The sequence below is a fragment of the Cupressus sempervirens genome, chromosome 9 (assembly GCF_028749045.1).
Source record: "Cupressus sempervirens isolate cs-2001-9-10 chromosome 9, ASM2874904v1, whole genome shotgun sequence".
Lineage (NCBI taxonomy): Eukaryota > Viridiplantae > Streptophyta > Pinopsida > Cupressales > Cupressaceae > Cupressus > Cupressus sempervirens.
The window spans coordinates 139,725,369-139,744,991 of NC_143126.1; positions in this window are offsets into that span (position 1 = coordinate 139,725,369).

The window sequence follows — 19,623 nt, forward strand, 5'->3', positions numbered from 1 at the left end:
AAATATGGTAATGGTTGTGCTGGAGGATATAAATCAAATTTCTTTATTGCTTGGCCATTTGATATGGTCATATTCCCTGATCTACAACTTATATTTGCATCACCTATGGCTAACCATGGTCGACCTAAGATGACAAGGTAACTAGATAGATTAACTTTGGGGGATAAAATCATGAAGTCTATAGGATACTCTAGAGAATCTACAGTTACCACTATGTTTTCTATCACCCCATTAGAGGTGACGATAGAACTATCTACAAGTTGTAGAATTGTTGGAGTAGCCCTTAGTCCTTCTATTTTCAAATTTTTCATAGTGTCCTTGGTCATGACATTTATAGAAATGCCAAGATCTATTAAAGCATTTTTAATAAAATGATCATTTATACTAACATTCACTACTAGACTTCCTGGATCAAAATATTTTGGTGTGATCAATTTTCCTAACATAATGTCAGCCAATTGTCCCACAACATGGACTGTGGTGGGGTCCTTTTTCTTCCTTCCAAGCTTCTTTAGGCAAGCATCTCTAATGGATTTTCCATAGACTGGAACATCTTTAATGGCTTGGAACAGGGGTATTTGGACATGTATGTTTTTCAACTGATCAACAATATCAAAAAGTTGTTCCTCTGCTTGTATAGGTTTGCTTTGTATAAACTTTTTCGCAAAAGGAGGTTCCACTAGTGGTTGAGCATGGTTGACATCGTGACATTGGTTGGATCAATCATTTCAATAACTAAGGGTTCTAATGCTACAGGAGGATCTAGTATTTCAGTTATAAGAGGTAGTTTAGGTGCTAGTAAAGTTGTACCAAATCTCAAATATATATCTGCAACACTCAGAGCATAAGTAGGATATTGCTGAGCATCAGCACTATACCTGGGCTACTATGGTTGTTGGCTATTTGGGTTTGGCTAAGGTTGTGCAGGTAACTATGTCTACTTTTGAGGTCCAAGATTTGCAGGTGGTGGTACTAGAGCAGTTTGTTGAACTGGAGGTGGTAATTGTGGAGTGCTAGTATTTTGGTTAGGCCAATATTGAGATCCCCTCCATTGGTTTTTAGACTATCAATTCCCTTGGGGTGGTTGCCATTAGTTCTACTAGTTTTTCTAGTAGTTCTATTGGTTTTTCCATTGGTTACTCTATTGGCTAAGCCAGGGTAGCTGGGAATTCTAAGGCCATTGGGATTGTTGTGGGTTGTTTTTCCTAGCATTATCCCAATTAGGTTGATCTTGTGGAGGACCATGGGAATTACAGTTTTTCCATTGATTACCATATGAATTTGAATTTTGCAAAGGGTCCTAAGGCATACCTTGACATTGGGCCCATGGTTGGCATTGAGCAACAAAAAATACTTGCTCATAATCTCCATCTATCTTGAGATAGTCAGTTGGAAGATGTTGGTTCTCCATGCTTGCAACCAATTTACATTGGCAATCCTTCTTTTGCTTCTAGAAATGAGGGCAGTATTTAGCTAGTTGTGACTTAGCTTCTACATACTTCTTTTTAGTCATTGTGTCAAGATGTGTAGTGACATCGTTGATGATATCTTGTTTGAAATCTGAGAATAGGTTACATATCTCAAGCTTTGAAATACCTTTATTGATTCCTTTAGTGACTATAGAATGAGGTCCTTAGCCTTTCTTCATGGTTGACCTTGAATAGTTCTAACAAATCTTCTTGAGGTCATCCTATGAAGCTTGATATACATCACCACCAGCCATTAGGTCTAGTTCTTCTAGACAGTTATCATTCACACCTCTTAGAAAAACTAGCTTTTGTGAATCCTCGGACAACACATATTGGGGTTTCTTCTACATTGTATATAAGAAATGTGAAACATAGTCTTCCATTGTTTCTTCCTCCTTTTGTGATATCCTAAAGACATCATCTCCTCTTGAACTAGATGCTTTGCAATACTCTTTGTACTAATCCAAAAATAGAGTTTGCATTTCATCCCAAGTTTCTATTGGATTGGCTCCTATGCCCATGAACCATAGTAGAGTTGATTCTTTCAATGTTGCTAGAAACAATTTGAGCTTATGGGAATTAGTGTTGTAGTCAAAACTGTGACAAATTATGTCAAATTCAAACAAGAAAGTATCAAGGTCTTTAGTTACAAGGCCATAGAAATTTGGAAGCACAGCTATAGGTATATTCTTGAGATTATCAGTATTTATAAGGCTTGGGAGAGGAAATGGAAAAGTAGGTTGTGCCATTACTGGAGGTATTAGATTATGAGGTTACTACTGAAAAGGGACATTGGGTACTAGATGATTAACAACTAGTGTATTCAAAGTAGTATTATCAAGAAAATTGGCCAAATCTTTAGTAAAAGGTTGAAGACCACTTGTATCTATTGGTTTTGCTCTTGAAGATGATGCTATAGGAAAAACAGGGCTTGTGTCTTCAAAAGGAAACTCGACTTATTCTTCTTCAATTTCTTCGTTTAAATTAGCAAAATCCTATGGAAGAAATCTTTCATATTCATCTTGTCGTCTTCCTCTTCAATCCATGCAATTAAACTCTTCACACTAGAAATTTCTAAAAAAAATTATCTAAGAACTATGACTCAAAAAAATGCTCCTAGCTTGACACCATCCCCGGCAATGGTGCCAAAAATGGTCCACCTCACAATAGGTGTATCATAGTCATGCTCTGGGCCATGCTTAGGAATAATATATTCAATCTAAGGACTATTTATCACACTATGATGTGCATTTAATCTTATCAACCTAGGGACATGTACTTGAAATGGTCGGCACAATATGTGCACTAGGTCTCTTAATGAGTCACTATGCTTATGATGCAAGAAAGTAAAATACAAGGAAAAGAAATTACACTATTGCTATAGGAAACTAATACACTTAACTCTATAAATACTAAAAATACAATGAAAGGCTAACAAATATTCTAACTCAGTTCATCCACGATAACTATTCTCACATATGCTATAGGAATATTCATGAAGTCTGATGCTATAGGAAGGAACTCACAACTTCTACTTGCAATACTAAAAATGCTTGAAAATAAATCTTTACTATCCTAATCTAATCCACCTTCCAAGTGGCCCCCCTTGGTTAGCTTCAACTAAACTACTAACATAGGATAGAAGCCAAAGAAACTATTTCATTACATGGAAACAACATATACAACTGTAAAAACACAACTCACTATAAAGTTAATAGTTTGTTCCCATAAACTTTTCCTTCTTCTAACTAAACTAACATACTTGGTCTAATTCCTATATATAGGAGATTGACACTTATTTCAAAATAGAAAAGTAAACAACCAAGCTATAAATTCGTAGGAGAAAAAGAAGGAAAATAACAACTCAAGGCAGGAAGAAGAGATAACAGCTTAAGGTAGGAATAATAAAATCTAAAAATCTGATTGCCATAAGAATTAAATGCAGAGAATGTAGTAAGTCTTCATAGCTCCTCCATACTCATTATCATGTCCTTTAGAACTGTTATGACTTTCCTCCAACATGGCTACACCTCAGCATTCTTTTCTCCTTGAATACTATTGGTTGTCTTCATGCTCATTTTTTAATTCTTCTAATCATCTTTAGCTTCATTGCTAACAGGTTAGTTATAATGCAAGGATAATTGCAAATAAACATTTTCAAATTAAATCCAAATATAAGAGCATACATTTTGATAATTACATGAAATACTGCATCATATATATGATATTGGAAAAAGATGACATACTATCTACCCATAGGTTAACCATTGGTTTAGGTAAACATAGATCCACAAATGTCTTGATGAAAATGAAACAGAGTATTAACAAAGTGTTTTAAAACTATCATGAAATAGAGGCAATAATTAGCCTCATCAGATCAAATGAGAATAGATATCAGATAATTAGATGAATATATCATAGAAGTGCCTTGTATATAAAGGCACTGATATGAATAGGAGTCAGCAAAGAGTTAAGCACACCAACTAAGCACATGTCCACCAAGAGTGGATTATCCTCCATTGTGCATGAATGTACATGCAACAATGAGAGGATAAGAATGTAAAGGTGTATCTCATAAAGAGATGTAGTAGACAACATGTGCTCAATTGGAGTGCAAACTATTATGTTGTCAACATGACAACTCATATGAATATGCAAACTCCTAGGTGTCTATATGACAACTAACATGCTAATGCATTAACCTAAGTAAACTTAAGTAAAGAGTAAATATTAAATACTTATTTATACCAAAATTCCCCCTTAAGTGTAACTTAACAAAATGTACTTAAGCTCACAAAAGATAGATGATAATGCAAGATGGGTCCTGACTACTAGGCCATGTTAGGTACCCATGTACAATATACAAGTGCAAATGATATGCAATGCAATCTCTCATAAAATGGAGAAAGATAGAAAACCACATGGGAAAAACCCTCCCCCAAAAAGAGAGAAGAAAATAAAGTAAAATGCATGTATGGATGGAGTAATCAAGACCCCCCTATTATGACATACATCATGTATATACAATAGAAAATTCCTCCATAAGAAGGAAATAAGGAGAAATGAAATTTCCCCCATAGTGAATGATCTCCTACAAGAATGATGAGTGCTTGAAGACAAAAGAGAATCCAATGCCTACAAACAACATTTCTCCCTTTAGGAAGAAGATACACCATAAAGAAATGCAAGAAAGCTCCCCATTATGGATAGGAAGATGGAAGGGGAATCCATATGAAGTATTTGTCTCTAAAAGTTGAAGATGTGTGACCATGTCCTTGAATACTGAAGATGTCACAAACCAATCAAGATCAAGTCCAATAGAAGAAGGTGATAGACAAGGAACCAATGGAAATTTCTCTGTATAGGAATGTGGATCAAACTCCAAAGACCAAGATGCCTCCTCAACAAAATTAGGAAGAGAAACAAAGAAGCGCCCGCCCACCCACCCCCCCCCCCTCAATGTAGAATCTGCATCCATAAAATATACTCCTGGATCAATGTAGAAGTTGCACCATGAAAACTAAATGATATTTCTCCCTTGAGGAAGAAATGGTGTCATGGGTGTACAAAATAATCCTCCCCAATCAATAGGATGAACTCTTAGAATGTAATCTATCTTAGGAAGTTTCATAGGAATCTTCAACATGAGTATGATCAACCATGCAATCTAACATCTCAAGTGAAGTTTGAGATTCAAGTAAAGCAATGTCCAAAGACTCAAATGTATTCTCTGAAGTGAAAGGGACCTCCTGCAAATTTTGTAAGAAAGTACCCACAATCATGTCAAACTCAAAAGAAAGATCAAGTAGAGAATCATGAGGGTTAGAGTGTTCCCTTGCAACAATTGAAGAAGGATCATTCTCAATAAAAAGAAGATGTATATCATCAATAGTGTCTCCCATATCCTCAATGTAGGACTCCACAAACAAACCTGCAATGTGTGTCAAGAAGTCATCCCAAGGAACTAAGTCTGGAAGAAAATGAATACCTTGTTGCACTAAATCATGTGATTCTATGACTATTTGAATACAAATATCATCACGAGAAACAGTAGATGCAATATCAATAGGAAAGTTAGTAGCTACAATTGGAGGTAAAAGATCTTTTGGGAATGGAGCAACATGTGGATCTCCATACATCTCCCAAAGATAGATCCAGATATCATAAAAATCAGTTGACTTCATGTCATTAAGTGAATCCATAACCTCCATATCCATATGTAGAAATAGTGCACAACAAATGATTTTCACTGTGCCACCATTGTATGAAAGTCCTTTCACATATGGCAATGCATTATTCTCACTAAGATAAGTAAGAACTAATTCACTCCATTGTTTATAATTTTGTGTTGTCAAGGTAATTAAATATTGCTCATCCATGATGCACTAATCAATGCAACCCCCCCTAAATAGATTTTTGGCACTTTATATTACATGTGTGTACAATTGCCACTTGTCAAAATGAACCAAAGTGTAATTCTAATTTTGATATTTACAATAGCAAATATGAAGCTATATATGACTCATAAAGATAAGACACAAGATCTCTCAAGGATATAATTAATTACAAGTGCCAAAATAGGCCAAAAATGACCAAATATTGAAATTACTATGTCCACTCAAAATTGCTCCAAACTGATACCAGATCTGAAAAGTAGACAAAAAATAATGCACTTTCAAAAAAATAGCACCTTAATATGTGTCCATATGAACCCAAATGAAGCCTTTGAAGTTGTAAAAATCAAGATTGGTAATTTTTAGAAAAATTCATGAACAGAGATCACAAACAACCTACACTGATGTGTAGATCACAAAATTCTACCCCACAACAAAAAATAAAATTGCTCAAAAAAAGAAGTCTGTATGAGGGAGATATCATTGTTTGAAAATCACCTCTGTAATTTTTTTTTTTGAATCTCTGTCATCACGCCTCCAAAAATCAAATGACTCTAGATTTCACCTTAGATGTCTGATTTTGATGAAACAAAAGTCAATTTAGGGGTTTTTTGACCTTTTGAATGTAATGCCAATATCTGATTTGCACCAGCAAGCTCCAATCTTGATCTTCAAAAATAACTCTCTAATGGCTTTGCAAAAAAACTCTTGTGGCTCTGATACCATGTAAGAATTTGATATAGCTCTAATACCATGTAAGAATTTTCCTAAGGCAATAATTCAATGCCAAGATCAAGAAGCTTAGTAGATAGCACAAGAGAGACAAATGATGATCAAATGAGAATGAATATCAGATAATTAGATGAATACATCATAGAAGTGCCTTGTATATAAAGGCAACTGATATGAATAGGAGTTAGCAAAGAGTTAAGCATACCAACTAAGCACATGTCCACCAAGAGTGGATTATCCTCCATTGTGCATGAATGTACATGCAATAATGAGAGGATAAGAATGTAAAGGTGTATCTCATAAAGAGACGTAGTAGACAAAATGTGCTCAATTGGAGTGCAAAATACTATGTTGTCAACATGACAACTCATATGAATATGCAAACTCCTAGGTGTCTACATGACAACTAATATGCTAATGCATTAACTTAAGTAAATTTAAGTAAAATGTAAATAGTAAATACCTATTTACACCAATAGGTCCAAAGGGAACCAGTTATATCCTTTTGTAATTGTTGGTTGTGTCACCTTGGCCATGTTGCATGGTCTTGTCAACTTCCTTGAGTCATGCATCCTAGTCCACCAGTTGTGTCCTACAAGGAAAAGGAAATAAATTTGATCCAATGGATCTAAGAAATGTTAGAAATGAATCACCTCAAGGATACAAGTTCTATTATGTTTCCATGTTGTACACTTGCATAGAAGAAAAGAAATATCACTAGGAGGTAAAACCTTAATGTGCCATATCAAAAATCATATGAAGATGATATGAAAAGTGCTAACTGAATGTGAACATTAAGGGGACATATATCTTATATGAAACCTTTTTCTCCATAATATGAAAAATAAAACATTAAAGGGGAAAGTTTTATTCTTGTTTGAAACCTTTTATTTCAAGTCAACATTGTAGTAGAATATCAAAGGGAAATGCATGCTAGAAAAATGGGAAGGAATAGAGTAATTACAAGCAACAAGGAATGTATCACAAGTGTCTCAATAAGAAGTAAGGGAATGAATTCTATAGGAGAAATGAAAAAAAATTATAAAGTAATATGGATTTCATCTTACAAGCATTTTTATGACAACCATGAGCCTGATGAGATGAACAATTTGGAGGACGCTTTCTTGAGGATTAAACATGACACTATTTATATCAAAATTGTTATAGTATTACAAGCCATAGTCACTTGCAAAAGTTTCAATAGAGGGTCATTTTCAAACATGTGAAGCTAAAAAACTCCATAAATATGGTGCAGTAATAGTTAAAGGTACTAAAAAAACTATAGAAATTATACTTTAAAGATAGTGCCATCATTTAGTAAAGAAATAGTACCCAGAATCTCAAGTTCAAAACATGTTGAAGAGGCATCTAGATGTTCTAACAATATATATATTCACAAATAAAAGTGGAGAAAGATTGAATATTAGACATGTTGAAATAGATTGTGTATTTTGCTAAACATTATTCAAGGGTATCATGATATCGAACATCCAAAGGACAACAAGTTGAATTACAATTTTAAATAAAGGTAGATGCTCTCAAATAATGGTTAACAAATGAAGTAAATGAAAATCAACAAAAATAAACAAAAGAATTTTAGGAGCAATAAAATCTATTACTGAAAAGACTCCATATCAAGATTTTTTGCAAATCCAAAATGATCATACTTCTAAGTGAAATGAAACAAAAATTTTAATCAGTAAGTATTTTATATGTTGTTATATAAGAGCATTAGGGAGTCAACTGTGTTAAAGAAAATAAGGGCCAGTAATAATATTTCCAAGGGTTCAACAAAATGCATATAAGGAAATCTTATAGCACCATCAAGAATACTTTTTTTTTTTAAATGCAAAAAGGCTGCAACAGTTGTTTAAAACACAAGACATGTGACTTCCAACCTTATTCTTTATATGAAAGCTACTAGGTGTATTTAAAGGATCATATAAAATGACAAGATATTCAAGAGTGTGAATTAGACAAAGAGTAAAAGCACAATAGTTGTATAGATTCCTATTTCAAAAAATACATGAACCCAAAATCAAAGACATGAAAGCTTGCCTATGAAGTAAACTAAATATGAGAAATCACCAATGGTGGCCATCTCCATATGAAAGTAATAGTATTACAAGATATCAATCTCAATTGTTTAGCATAGAGGATCCTTCACATAAAAGAAAGAGAGGTTCAAGCATGGTTGGAGAATGTTTTCTACAAGGAAAAAGTTTTCAATAGTAGGGTAATAAATCTAGATGAATTTCATCTACAACACAAGATCACACTTTACCCAGAATAACCATCAAAAAAATGGTTCCATTAGATGTGTTTGTCAAAGATAAATGCAACAATGTTCTGCTAGAAAAAAATTGAAGTCATGAATAGTATGAAGTCATGACCTTTTGAATTGTGACAAAAAAAAAATGTTAGCTCCAAGGAAAGAAGAGAAGTCTTATCTTTCCAAAAGTATATGTTCTTCAAAAAAATAGGTTTCTAGAATTACTTGTTTCTAGCAACAAGGGAAGATATTGTTTCCCAAGACAAGCCTACAAACAAAAACCTTGGTCATCTAAAGGAAATGAAGGCAATTCAAAAGAGATAGAACAACATAGATCTGATAGAGAGATGGGGTTCTAATATAGCCTAGTTCATATATTTAGAATGATTCACTTGTTTATGAGGAACCTCCCAAAAATATAAAGAGAAGTGAAAATCCTATAAGTTATCATGGAGTAGAAGTGACATGGCATAAATAAAAAGTTGGGAAAATTGCTAACCTATGGGTTGTAACACTAAAAAGGGGAAGTCTCAGCTTGGTTTACAATGGAAGTGTAATGCCTACCCCTACTTGACTTTTTTGATTTGTTTTGACTAGATTCTTTTAGGCTTTTTCTATTATTATGTTTTATGATTGGTAGTGTTGGATTACCAGAATTGATTAATTGTATTTCATATTCAATTAATATATGTTTTGAGTTACTTTGGTACCAGTTATTTCATGTATGCATGATTATACTTTGATGATGATCGTATACACTTGTATATGAGCAATGTTAGTATGCTAATAGAAACCAAATTTAAATAAAGCTTCTACAAACTAAAAAAAATTCATAAACTTCAAGATAGACTAAGATGAGCTCTCAATTGAGAATATGAGCCATTAATGGGCTCTCTCAATGAGAAGCTCTCTTGTTGAGTAGCTTTGTCTAAATAGATAGGATGTATGCTCAAGCTTATGCTTCAAAAAGGGCTTCAAATGGAGTTGGAATTTGGGTGTGAGTGTATGGTTTTGATGTAAAATGGCTTCTCAAAATGGCATTATGACTTTACTTCATGGATTGTGTTATTTTGCAAAGGGGAAGGATCCAATTTATAGGCAAGAGGCTTGAGGGATTGAGGGCTAAGATGCAAGGATGGGAAAAAGCTCATGGAGGGCTCAGATTGCATGAGAGGAGAGCACATGGATTGTGCTTCCTTACAGCCAATCAAGGAGTGACACATGTCACAGGGTGAGAGGATGGAGGAGAGCAATTTCGACTTGAGCTTGATTAGGAGGGTTTTAAGCTTGCTTAGGCTTGTGCAAATGATTAGAGGACGGATTAGGATGGTTTAGGATTAGCTTAGGGATAGGCAAGTGGATGGCATTTAATGAGGGTGGGTGAAGGAGGAGATATTTGTTAACTTTGGCTTGGGTTAGTAAGTCTTAACCCATTTTTAGGGAATGTGACAAGGTTAGGAGGGGATTAGGATTAGGTTTAAAGACATTTTCTAGAAGAGTCTAGACTTTGGATGAGGATAAAGACTTTCTAGAATAGTCTAGAATTTCCTAGGATGAGGATGAAGACTTTCTAGAAGAGTCTAGAACTTCTTAGGATGAGGATAAATTAGATTTTTAAGAAATAAATAAAGTTTTATTTATTTCAAGGGTTTGGGTTGAGGAGATATTTATTAAAACTTTTTTAATAAACATGAGGATTAATATTTAATCTTAATTAAATATTTTGAGTTGGGATTAGGGGTAGGAAATGATGAGATTAGCCTTTAATCGAAATTAAAGAAGGATTAGAAGATTTTGGAAGAGGTTATTGGTCTTAAGGAAATTGGCTAAGTTTTGGGCAAAAAATAAATTTTTTATTTATTTTGAATTTTGTGGTCAATTTATTAATTAAATAATTAATAAATAAGGAAATAATGTTTAAATAAGATTTAAACATTTTTGGGAGGGATTATTTAATTAAATATTTTTAATTAAGATATAGGGATTTAATGGCATAAAAATAAATTAATTAATTAAATAATTAATTAATTAATAAATGATGATGTCATTAGGATTTTTTCAGAAAATAAAAATACTTTATTTTTTAAAGGTTTTTAGGTGTCTACAACACTAACTTTTAGTTATTTAATGATGTTAGTTAGATGAACTATTTATATGTGTTTCTATGGATATTTACCCCATACTTGCATGTGTATGGTGTGCATGTATGTTTTCTTTATGTGTGATATTTTTGATGTGATTAAGGAAGGGAGTTGTAGTCATCTACTAGTCGGGATCTACATGATGCACCACTTCCTACCATTGCCTATTTAGTATAGAATATTGTGTTTTTACATGCATGGTTTTTATGAAGATTACAAGTATCAAGTATCGGTTTCCCTAAATTGCCAAGATGAGTGTACCCTAGCGCAGTATTTCAATGGTATAAGTGAGGAGATAACTCTTGAGTCCAAATCCTAAACCCTAAGCCAATTTTCCTAGAAAATAAGACAAATATATGAGTTATTTTCACCTTTTCAAATTCATCAAGTGACGTGAATTCATGATTTTAACCCTAGAATTTGATATTGTCCTTTGTCTTCAGTTGAGTTGTATTTTATGGTTTTATTGGTATGTAATGATTTTCTATTATAATTAAATCAAATTAAAAGATAATTTAATGATTTAATTTAATGAAATTTTTATAAAGAAATTTGATATTTAATTAGACTTAATTGAGAAATTAATTAAATAAAAGAATTAAATTTAAAGATTTTATTGAAGTTCTAATTTTGGTATTTTATATTTATTTAACTTAAATAATAATTTATTTAAGAGTTTTATTTTAATTAATAAACTCTAAATAATATTTTTAGTTAAATTAATAAATATTATACTAAACGCATTTTCATGATTTGATCAGATAGAGAAAACATAAATTGAATAAAGTTTATTTTTATTTTTTTGTATAAAGAATATGCATGAAATTAAAATATAATAAATTTATTAAAGAGAGAAAGCTAATTATTTTAATAAATATATTTTGTAATTAAATATCTAAAAGTTTGTGCATGAAAATGTAAAAAAGATAATAAAATAATAAAAGATAATGATCATTGAGCTCCCTTGCATGATTTCACAATCACAGCCCCAAATTTAGGGGCCTAACCTAAAATTATAGGGCTAGGGCTAGGCTTTATCAGAGATCTAGAGCTCATTTTGCAATTACATGGGTTTTGGAGGAGCAATTTCAAATAAGGAAGTTTTCAAAGAAAGGGGATTGTTTTGCATGCTTCTTGCGATTATCATTTTAACATCAGATCTAGGTAGCATCTTGTGGTTTATTTGTATAGTGGTTTTCCATCCTTTGAATTCTTGTCTTCTTCATATCTATTGTGTTCTTTTTTTAGAATTCTTCTAGCTTGAAACCCTTGTTTGCATATTTATTTTTCTCCATTTTCAAAAACTTCTGTAAGCAATTTGATGATTGAAAACCTTGTGTGTGGATTTGGTTGTTCATTGTTTCCAAGAAACATTTGTATACAAATCAGAAATTAGAAAACCCTCATTTATGTTTTATCGCTTTTCATGCTCAAAAGCATATGTAATTAAATGGGAGAATTAGAAACCCTTGTTTGGTAGATGTTATAAATTTGTAATCTAATTGGTAAAAATTGGGAGTTGGGTTTTTAAAATAAAACAAACTTCTTTTTTTTAATTTGACTGATGGGTTCAGATTTCTCTACCAGAATCCTATTGGAAATTTTTTTCAATAGATATAATAATATAATTACTATGTAACTCTATTATTAAATACATTAAAAATTTGCATAAAGGGGAGGGCAGTTTTAAGAAAATATATATAATTTAATAAATTTGGGTGGGTGGGGGCCACCACCTCCCCACCCCCCATTCTTACACCTACAACAAAAGCAAAAGTTGTCAAGGATAGCCACAGCTATCTTGGCAGTACTACGATTGCCTTGGTCAGTGTAATGGCTACATTGGCAACTACGATAGCCTTCACATGTCGTTAGCTACCAAAGCCTTTAAAGGCTTAAAGTTTTTTTTTGAATTTTTTGTTTTAAAAAGAAAATACATATTTAATATGATTTTTTTTATTTTTATTTTTTTTAAATAAAATAATGTTTTATTTTTTATATTATTAATAGTTTTTGAATGATTTTTATTATAATATTAAATTTAGTAATTGGGAAATTGTATTACTATTTTTTTAATCTAATAGGTTTTTATTTTAATCATTTTTATTTAGTTTAATAATGATTATTATAATATTTGGATATTAGGTTATTAGGTTATTCCTAAAATTTGAACATAAAATAATATTTTTATTTGTTGGAGAAATTTTAAAGGTTATTGGTGTTGTTAAATTGATAGTTTATTTTTATAAAAATGGGGTTTGTATTTAAATGAATCCTATATGAATTGTTAAGTCATTTTGAGAATTTGTAAACTCGAAAACCCTTAATAAATATAATATTTTGAAAAGATGAAAATTGTAATGTGTATGTTTATTGAACTCTTATCTTTTGAAAATGAATTGAACTATGAAAACTATGTTTAAACAACTTTATAAGATTTGTTGAATCATTTGGAATTCTAGTAAACTCAGAAACCTTAGTGAAACTGGTAACTAGATAAATGAAAATTGAAATCCTATTCTTGTATATCTAAATCTTGTGTTTGAAAACTAAAATGGAGAACTTGAAAACTTATAAGTAAAAATTGAACCTTTGTGCTTTTCAAACCTGATGTATTATGGAAGCAACTTTTGTATGCACTCTTTTTATGACATGTGATTTTATTTTTGGATTTCGGGTTGAGTTAGCTTTGACTAAATCAAGATGTTTAGTAGAGGCTCAAGGGTTTTGTTTTGTGATGTCTTGATGATGTTTTGATCTTGATCTTTTATACTCAACCATGGTAATGTGTCTTGTATGCTCTATGAGGTGTTTTAATCTATTGATTGTTATTGTTTTCCAGTGTTCTTGTGTGAAACTAAGGTGAAGGGTGTGCCCTACCTAATTTAACCTTTGAGTCTTTGATCAATTATTTTTGGATTACTTTCCAGTCGCTTGCATTTACTGAGGTGTTTGTATGATTTGTTCTTGATGATGTCATGTTATGACATGGATTGGTTTATGTGTACTTGATTTTTGGATCAGTCCTATTAGGATGATCATATTTGTGGAATCCATGATTATGATTAGTGATTTTCAGTAATTGTCAGTTGCTTATTTAAGAACTTATGTATAGTATGTGGTCTTTTATGATCTTTTGCTTTTGTTGAGCTTAGGATAGGTTATATGTATGTCATGTTGGGAAGTGGCTTGCAATGGGGGCCGAAGCCCTAAAGAGGCTACCAGATAACCCATTGTAGATTATTTTAATAAGTGATAACATATCATTAAATGGGTTTAAGATATATTGGTACTACAAAAAGTCACTAGGGGTCTAGAGGATTAAAAGACTAGTCAGGTAACCTTAGAGCTAACTCATTAGTATGCCTTGTCAATAAGAAAGGATACTAATGCCACATAGAGTCACTAGGGGGCTGAGGGATTAAAAGACTAGTTGCATAACCTTAGAGATGTCTCATGTGATGACACTTGCCCACATGCATAATAGATTCCCTACGTGTCATTGTTGTCTTTGGGTTTAGTTGATACTTGTGTCTTGGTACCCTTGAGATAGTTTGCTTTCACGTGATTCCTTGAACCTAGATGTTGGTTTTGACTTTTGAGTTTGTTATCTTATTTGGGAGTTGAGACTATCTCCTCAGCATGGTGGGAGTAGACCTTTTTGGGTTTCACAAGGTTAGGTGGTAATTTTTTTTCTTATACCATTGAGATCTGACTATCAAATGCCATTGTTGGATGTGTTGTGCAAATGTTCCTTTCTATCTATTCATGTATTTCTATGATGAATGGTTATACCTTTTGTATTGTATTTGATTTCATGGATCTTATGAGATGTTGTTGTAATCTATTTTATGTTGTATATTATTTCATCCCTTCATACCCTATGACCTATACAGTGGATGATGGTGCATTATGATTATTGACAAGTGGCATTTGAGATGATTGTATATTATTTAAATGGATTCATACTTGTATATTATTATTTGATGTGGATTTATTATATATTGGATTTAGTGTTAATTAAAATTAAATTTGATTCATCATCATGGGACCCTTAAGAGTTGTAACCTATTTATGTGTTGTTGATGTATGATTGTATGTTAATTTCTTCTGCAATTCTATAATTGTTGTTGTATGTTATCTTTATCTTTTAACTTTAAAAAAAAATTATCAAACTTAGTAAAACTTTAGGTTAACTTCTTTTGGGTCACATGGCGAGGCATTACAAAAAGTAATTAAAAGAGCCCACAACTCCTAAAAAACCAATTCCTAAACCTACAAGAAGAGACTATATGGTATCATGGGTTTCCCTACAAAGAAATGCCATAGAGAGAAAAATGTTATGAAAGTCATGACTTTTCAAACCCATAAGGGTTTCTTAGAAAGCATTTTAAAACCCTTTTAGATCTTATGGAAATGTATTTCACAACATTGTATTAATAACAAATTCTAAACTTTCCAACTAAGTGAGGATTTAGCAAAAGTAACAATGAAAGAGATTAACCAGTAGGTTAGTAAAAATGATAAAAGTGAAAGATCTATTTAATAAATCTAAAGCATGCATAGTAAAAGAACCTTCTATTAAAGGAATATGTTTCAAACATTGAAGCAAAAATGAATATATCTGGTGGATATTTTAAGACTTTCTAGTAATCCATTGAGATTTACCTATTGTTTTCTTTTGCAAATGATGAGAATGATAAAGGACACCTCTAGGATGACATTAGTTGATGGAAAGAAAGAACATATAAGTGTGAGAACTAGAGAAGGAAAATGCAAAAACCTAGAAAAGAATGTCACATGTCATGACTTTAAAGAGTTATTTACCTCAATACACTCATGTAACCAACCAAATACAAATATTCATCATGTTCACTATGGAAAATGTCAAATGAAAAACTTGGGTGAGAACCCCTACATGAGATGACACTTTCACAAATTCTAGAAGCATCCAATAACAATTCAGAAAGGAGATTTTTTTTTTTAGGGTTTTAACCCTAACATCTTGAAACTTCCAAAATGGACCACATTTCTTTTCCCATCTTTCATTTCATTAAATTTCTAAAATATCAACCTTGTATTAAAGGTTTGATTTGTGTATGCATTTATGAAATGGTTCGGGCATGTTAAGAAAAAATAGGTTTAGAATTATTTTCATTTTGATTAAGATGAATTAATTCATGAATATGAATCTATAGACACTCAAAGATGGTTCATGCCTATTCCTTCATCACCTTTACATCCTAACTTGTCTCATTTTCTTAATTCTATAACTTAGTTCTTTTGGCCAACATGATCATCATTCAAAATTTTTTTACAATATTCTCTGAATATATTTTGACATATTTTCATCATGTGTAACCCTTTTTAGTCAAATCCAAATCATCTATGAATCAATCCATGTCTAATATAAACCTTTCAAACCATTTCAATGTCATTGAAAGCATCAAAATCAATCCTAATCAATCATTGTCGTTGATCCTTAAGGAATTGTTACATCCTTTAGTTCCTTATCAACATTCATCAATTCATGCCATGTGTCCTTGGCATGTCATAATTTTATCAATTCGATCCTTGGCATTGTTGAGTCCCTCAATGCCTTATCATCCTATTCTATCATCACTTGTCATCAATCTTATTATTTACATTGTTGAACCCTTCAATGTCTAATCATGTCCTTATGTAATCAATTTAATAACATTGTGTGTGTCTATTGATGTTATTTTGGTCAACCATTTTAAACAATTTCAATCAACCTATGACATTTATAGTGTCTTTTAAATGCTATATGTTGTCAACCCTTGTCATGTGTCCTTGACAAGTCATCAATTTCTATCCTTCATCTAGCATCATTTATTTAATCAATTTGATATTTTCTTTGTTCCAATCCTAAATCATCACATTCAATCTAAATTTTCATCATGATCCTTTAATAGGATTATTCCTTATGTTTATTTTATCATTTGGCCAATCGTTTTTATTAATTTTTCTAATAGGGATAAATAATGCATGCTTTATTCCTATGTCTTTAATGATTTATTTCATCTCACCTTATTAATCCATCCTCTTTTATTAATTATCCCTAATTAATTAAATAATAAATTATTCCATTTCTCATGAACTTGGAGATTATTTTGATTTCCTAATTCTAATTTCTATTTTTGGAGGAATTATGAATTTTTGAATTTTTAAATTCTAACTCTCACACATTTCCACTAATTGTGCTTCTACTTCCTATTTTCTAGCTTTCACTATTACACCTTCCTTTTTCCAACTCTTACACTTTCAATTCCTTTTCTTACACCTTCCCTTTCAATTTTCACTTCTTTCACTAAATGTTTTTACATCTTTCTATTCACATCTCTTGCAATTTGTCATAATGTGCCATTTTATGATACACTTTCTACTTTAAATATTTTAATCATGGTAATTTTACAATTTGTGCAATTTAACTATGAGATACTTCCACTTGCACATCTTTCCTTCCAACTCTTGCATTTGGCTTCAAAATCCTATAAATTAAGCCTCTTTGCACTTATTTTGTTAACCATATTCTCCTAGTATTATCATTATCTTGTCATTTTTCCATCATTATATCATTATCATCTTGCTATCATTTTGTAGGTACATCTGTCAAGATAAGAGCTACATGAACTTCAATATTAAGGAGAAGAAAGGAGTGAATAGGAGCTCAACTTAAAGGAAGTTTCATTATTTAATTTATTTTGTTCAAGTTGCTTTTATGTTTGGATTATATAGTTTACATATTATTTTATGAGATTTGTGGTTCTCTCATTTATGGATTATCACAGTTTTTTAGTCCTAAATTTGGTGAACCTAATGTGAATCTTTCTCCTCACCATCTTTTCTTTTCAAAAAATTATCCTCAAGTCAATTTGTAACGCCCCACTTGGGAACCCAAGAGAAATAAACCTAACATGTTACAATGTTTAATGAGTTTTTTTTTTTTTAAGTTTAAACAACACAAGATAACAATGTGGAAGCAATATACACATACACATCAAGTACACATAAGAAATTACATATATAGTTTCCATTCCTCAAAGGTTCCTTCACGTTGTGTCACATTTAAGAAGTTTATAATAATTAGTTTAAGTTTTCAATATATTTTCATGAATCATATGGTATAACATATATATTATCTCATAAGAAAATTCATAAGTACAACCGATACAATGAAAATACATAATCCAATGAATAACATCCGTTGCACATGTCACAAGGTATGTGAGAATAGATACAAGCACATCAAATATAAGATATATGTTAACATATATACATAAATCAAATAGAATTCTTTGAGATAAGAATAAGAATGGTAATGGTACAACTACATCCATGAACATCCAACACCTATTGAACTAAGGGGGACCCAAATGGTAAGAAGACACTACCTCTCGACCACATGGTCACCTAGTTAGGCTCCCACTCCCACTATATAGGGAAGATAATGTACAATCCACACATAGATAATCAAATCATAAAATAATCTTAGAAAAGGGATCCTGATAGACAAATATACCTCAAGGGTAACACAAACTACTTAAGAAGAAGAAATCATCAAAATCGAAAGGACGCTCATTTCAATACCAACATCACATACCAAGTCAACATCCAGATACCAAATACAATACAATATCAAATCAAGATAAATTCATGAAAGATATCCACCTTAAGTCAAAGGCCACATGTCCAAGAATAATAATCAATAGACAATAATTGTCATCAATAAAATTAAACCACTGGTCACCAACTCCAACAATAAAAAATGCCACCAATAAATAATTGGCATTCATAAATAAAAGTCAACTTTCAACAATAACTGACATCCAATCAATAAGTAACAACTCACAATAAATGAATCATCAAAATTAACATCCAACAAGTACACCACCAGAGGAAAATATAAAGAAAATGTGAAGGAGACTCTGGCTACATACAAGGGAGTGTCATCACATGGTTAAACTAGTTGAGTTACCTTGGACTGGTCTCTCACTAGACCCTGGACCTTCAAGCATTGAGTTACCCTAAACTGGTCACTCTGGACTCTGAACCTCGAATGTGACACATGTGAAACCATAATACCCCTCATAAAGATGAGGAAAACTAGTCATACCTCTCACTAGTTATCATCTCATTCCCATCCTTAGCCTATACAAAAACTCAAGGCATAGACGAGGAAAAACCTCTAACTTATCTTTTTAATTTTGTCTAAATATTTTAAATTACTATGTTATCACATATTACACAACTTACAATGAATTACCCTAGCAAACACTTTGGGCCCTGAGCCCCATTGCAAGCCACTCTCATAGACATGCACATAGACTACCTTCCCAAAACTCACAAGAAACAATTGTGTATCATACTAAAAAATTAATACTGGTTGAATTTGGTTCCTTAATAGGCAACCCAAAAATAACCTTGGTTCTCAAAACTCAAGTTCGCATAAATGCTCAATAGCATAAAGCTCATAAAACATAAGTCTCAATTCAAATCATAAAGTACATCATGACATCAAGTCAAATAATCATAAAAGAAATCTCAAAAATGCCTCTGGTGCACATCCTAATTTGGCCAACTAAACAACCCAT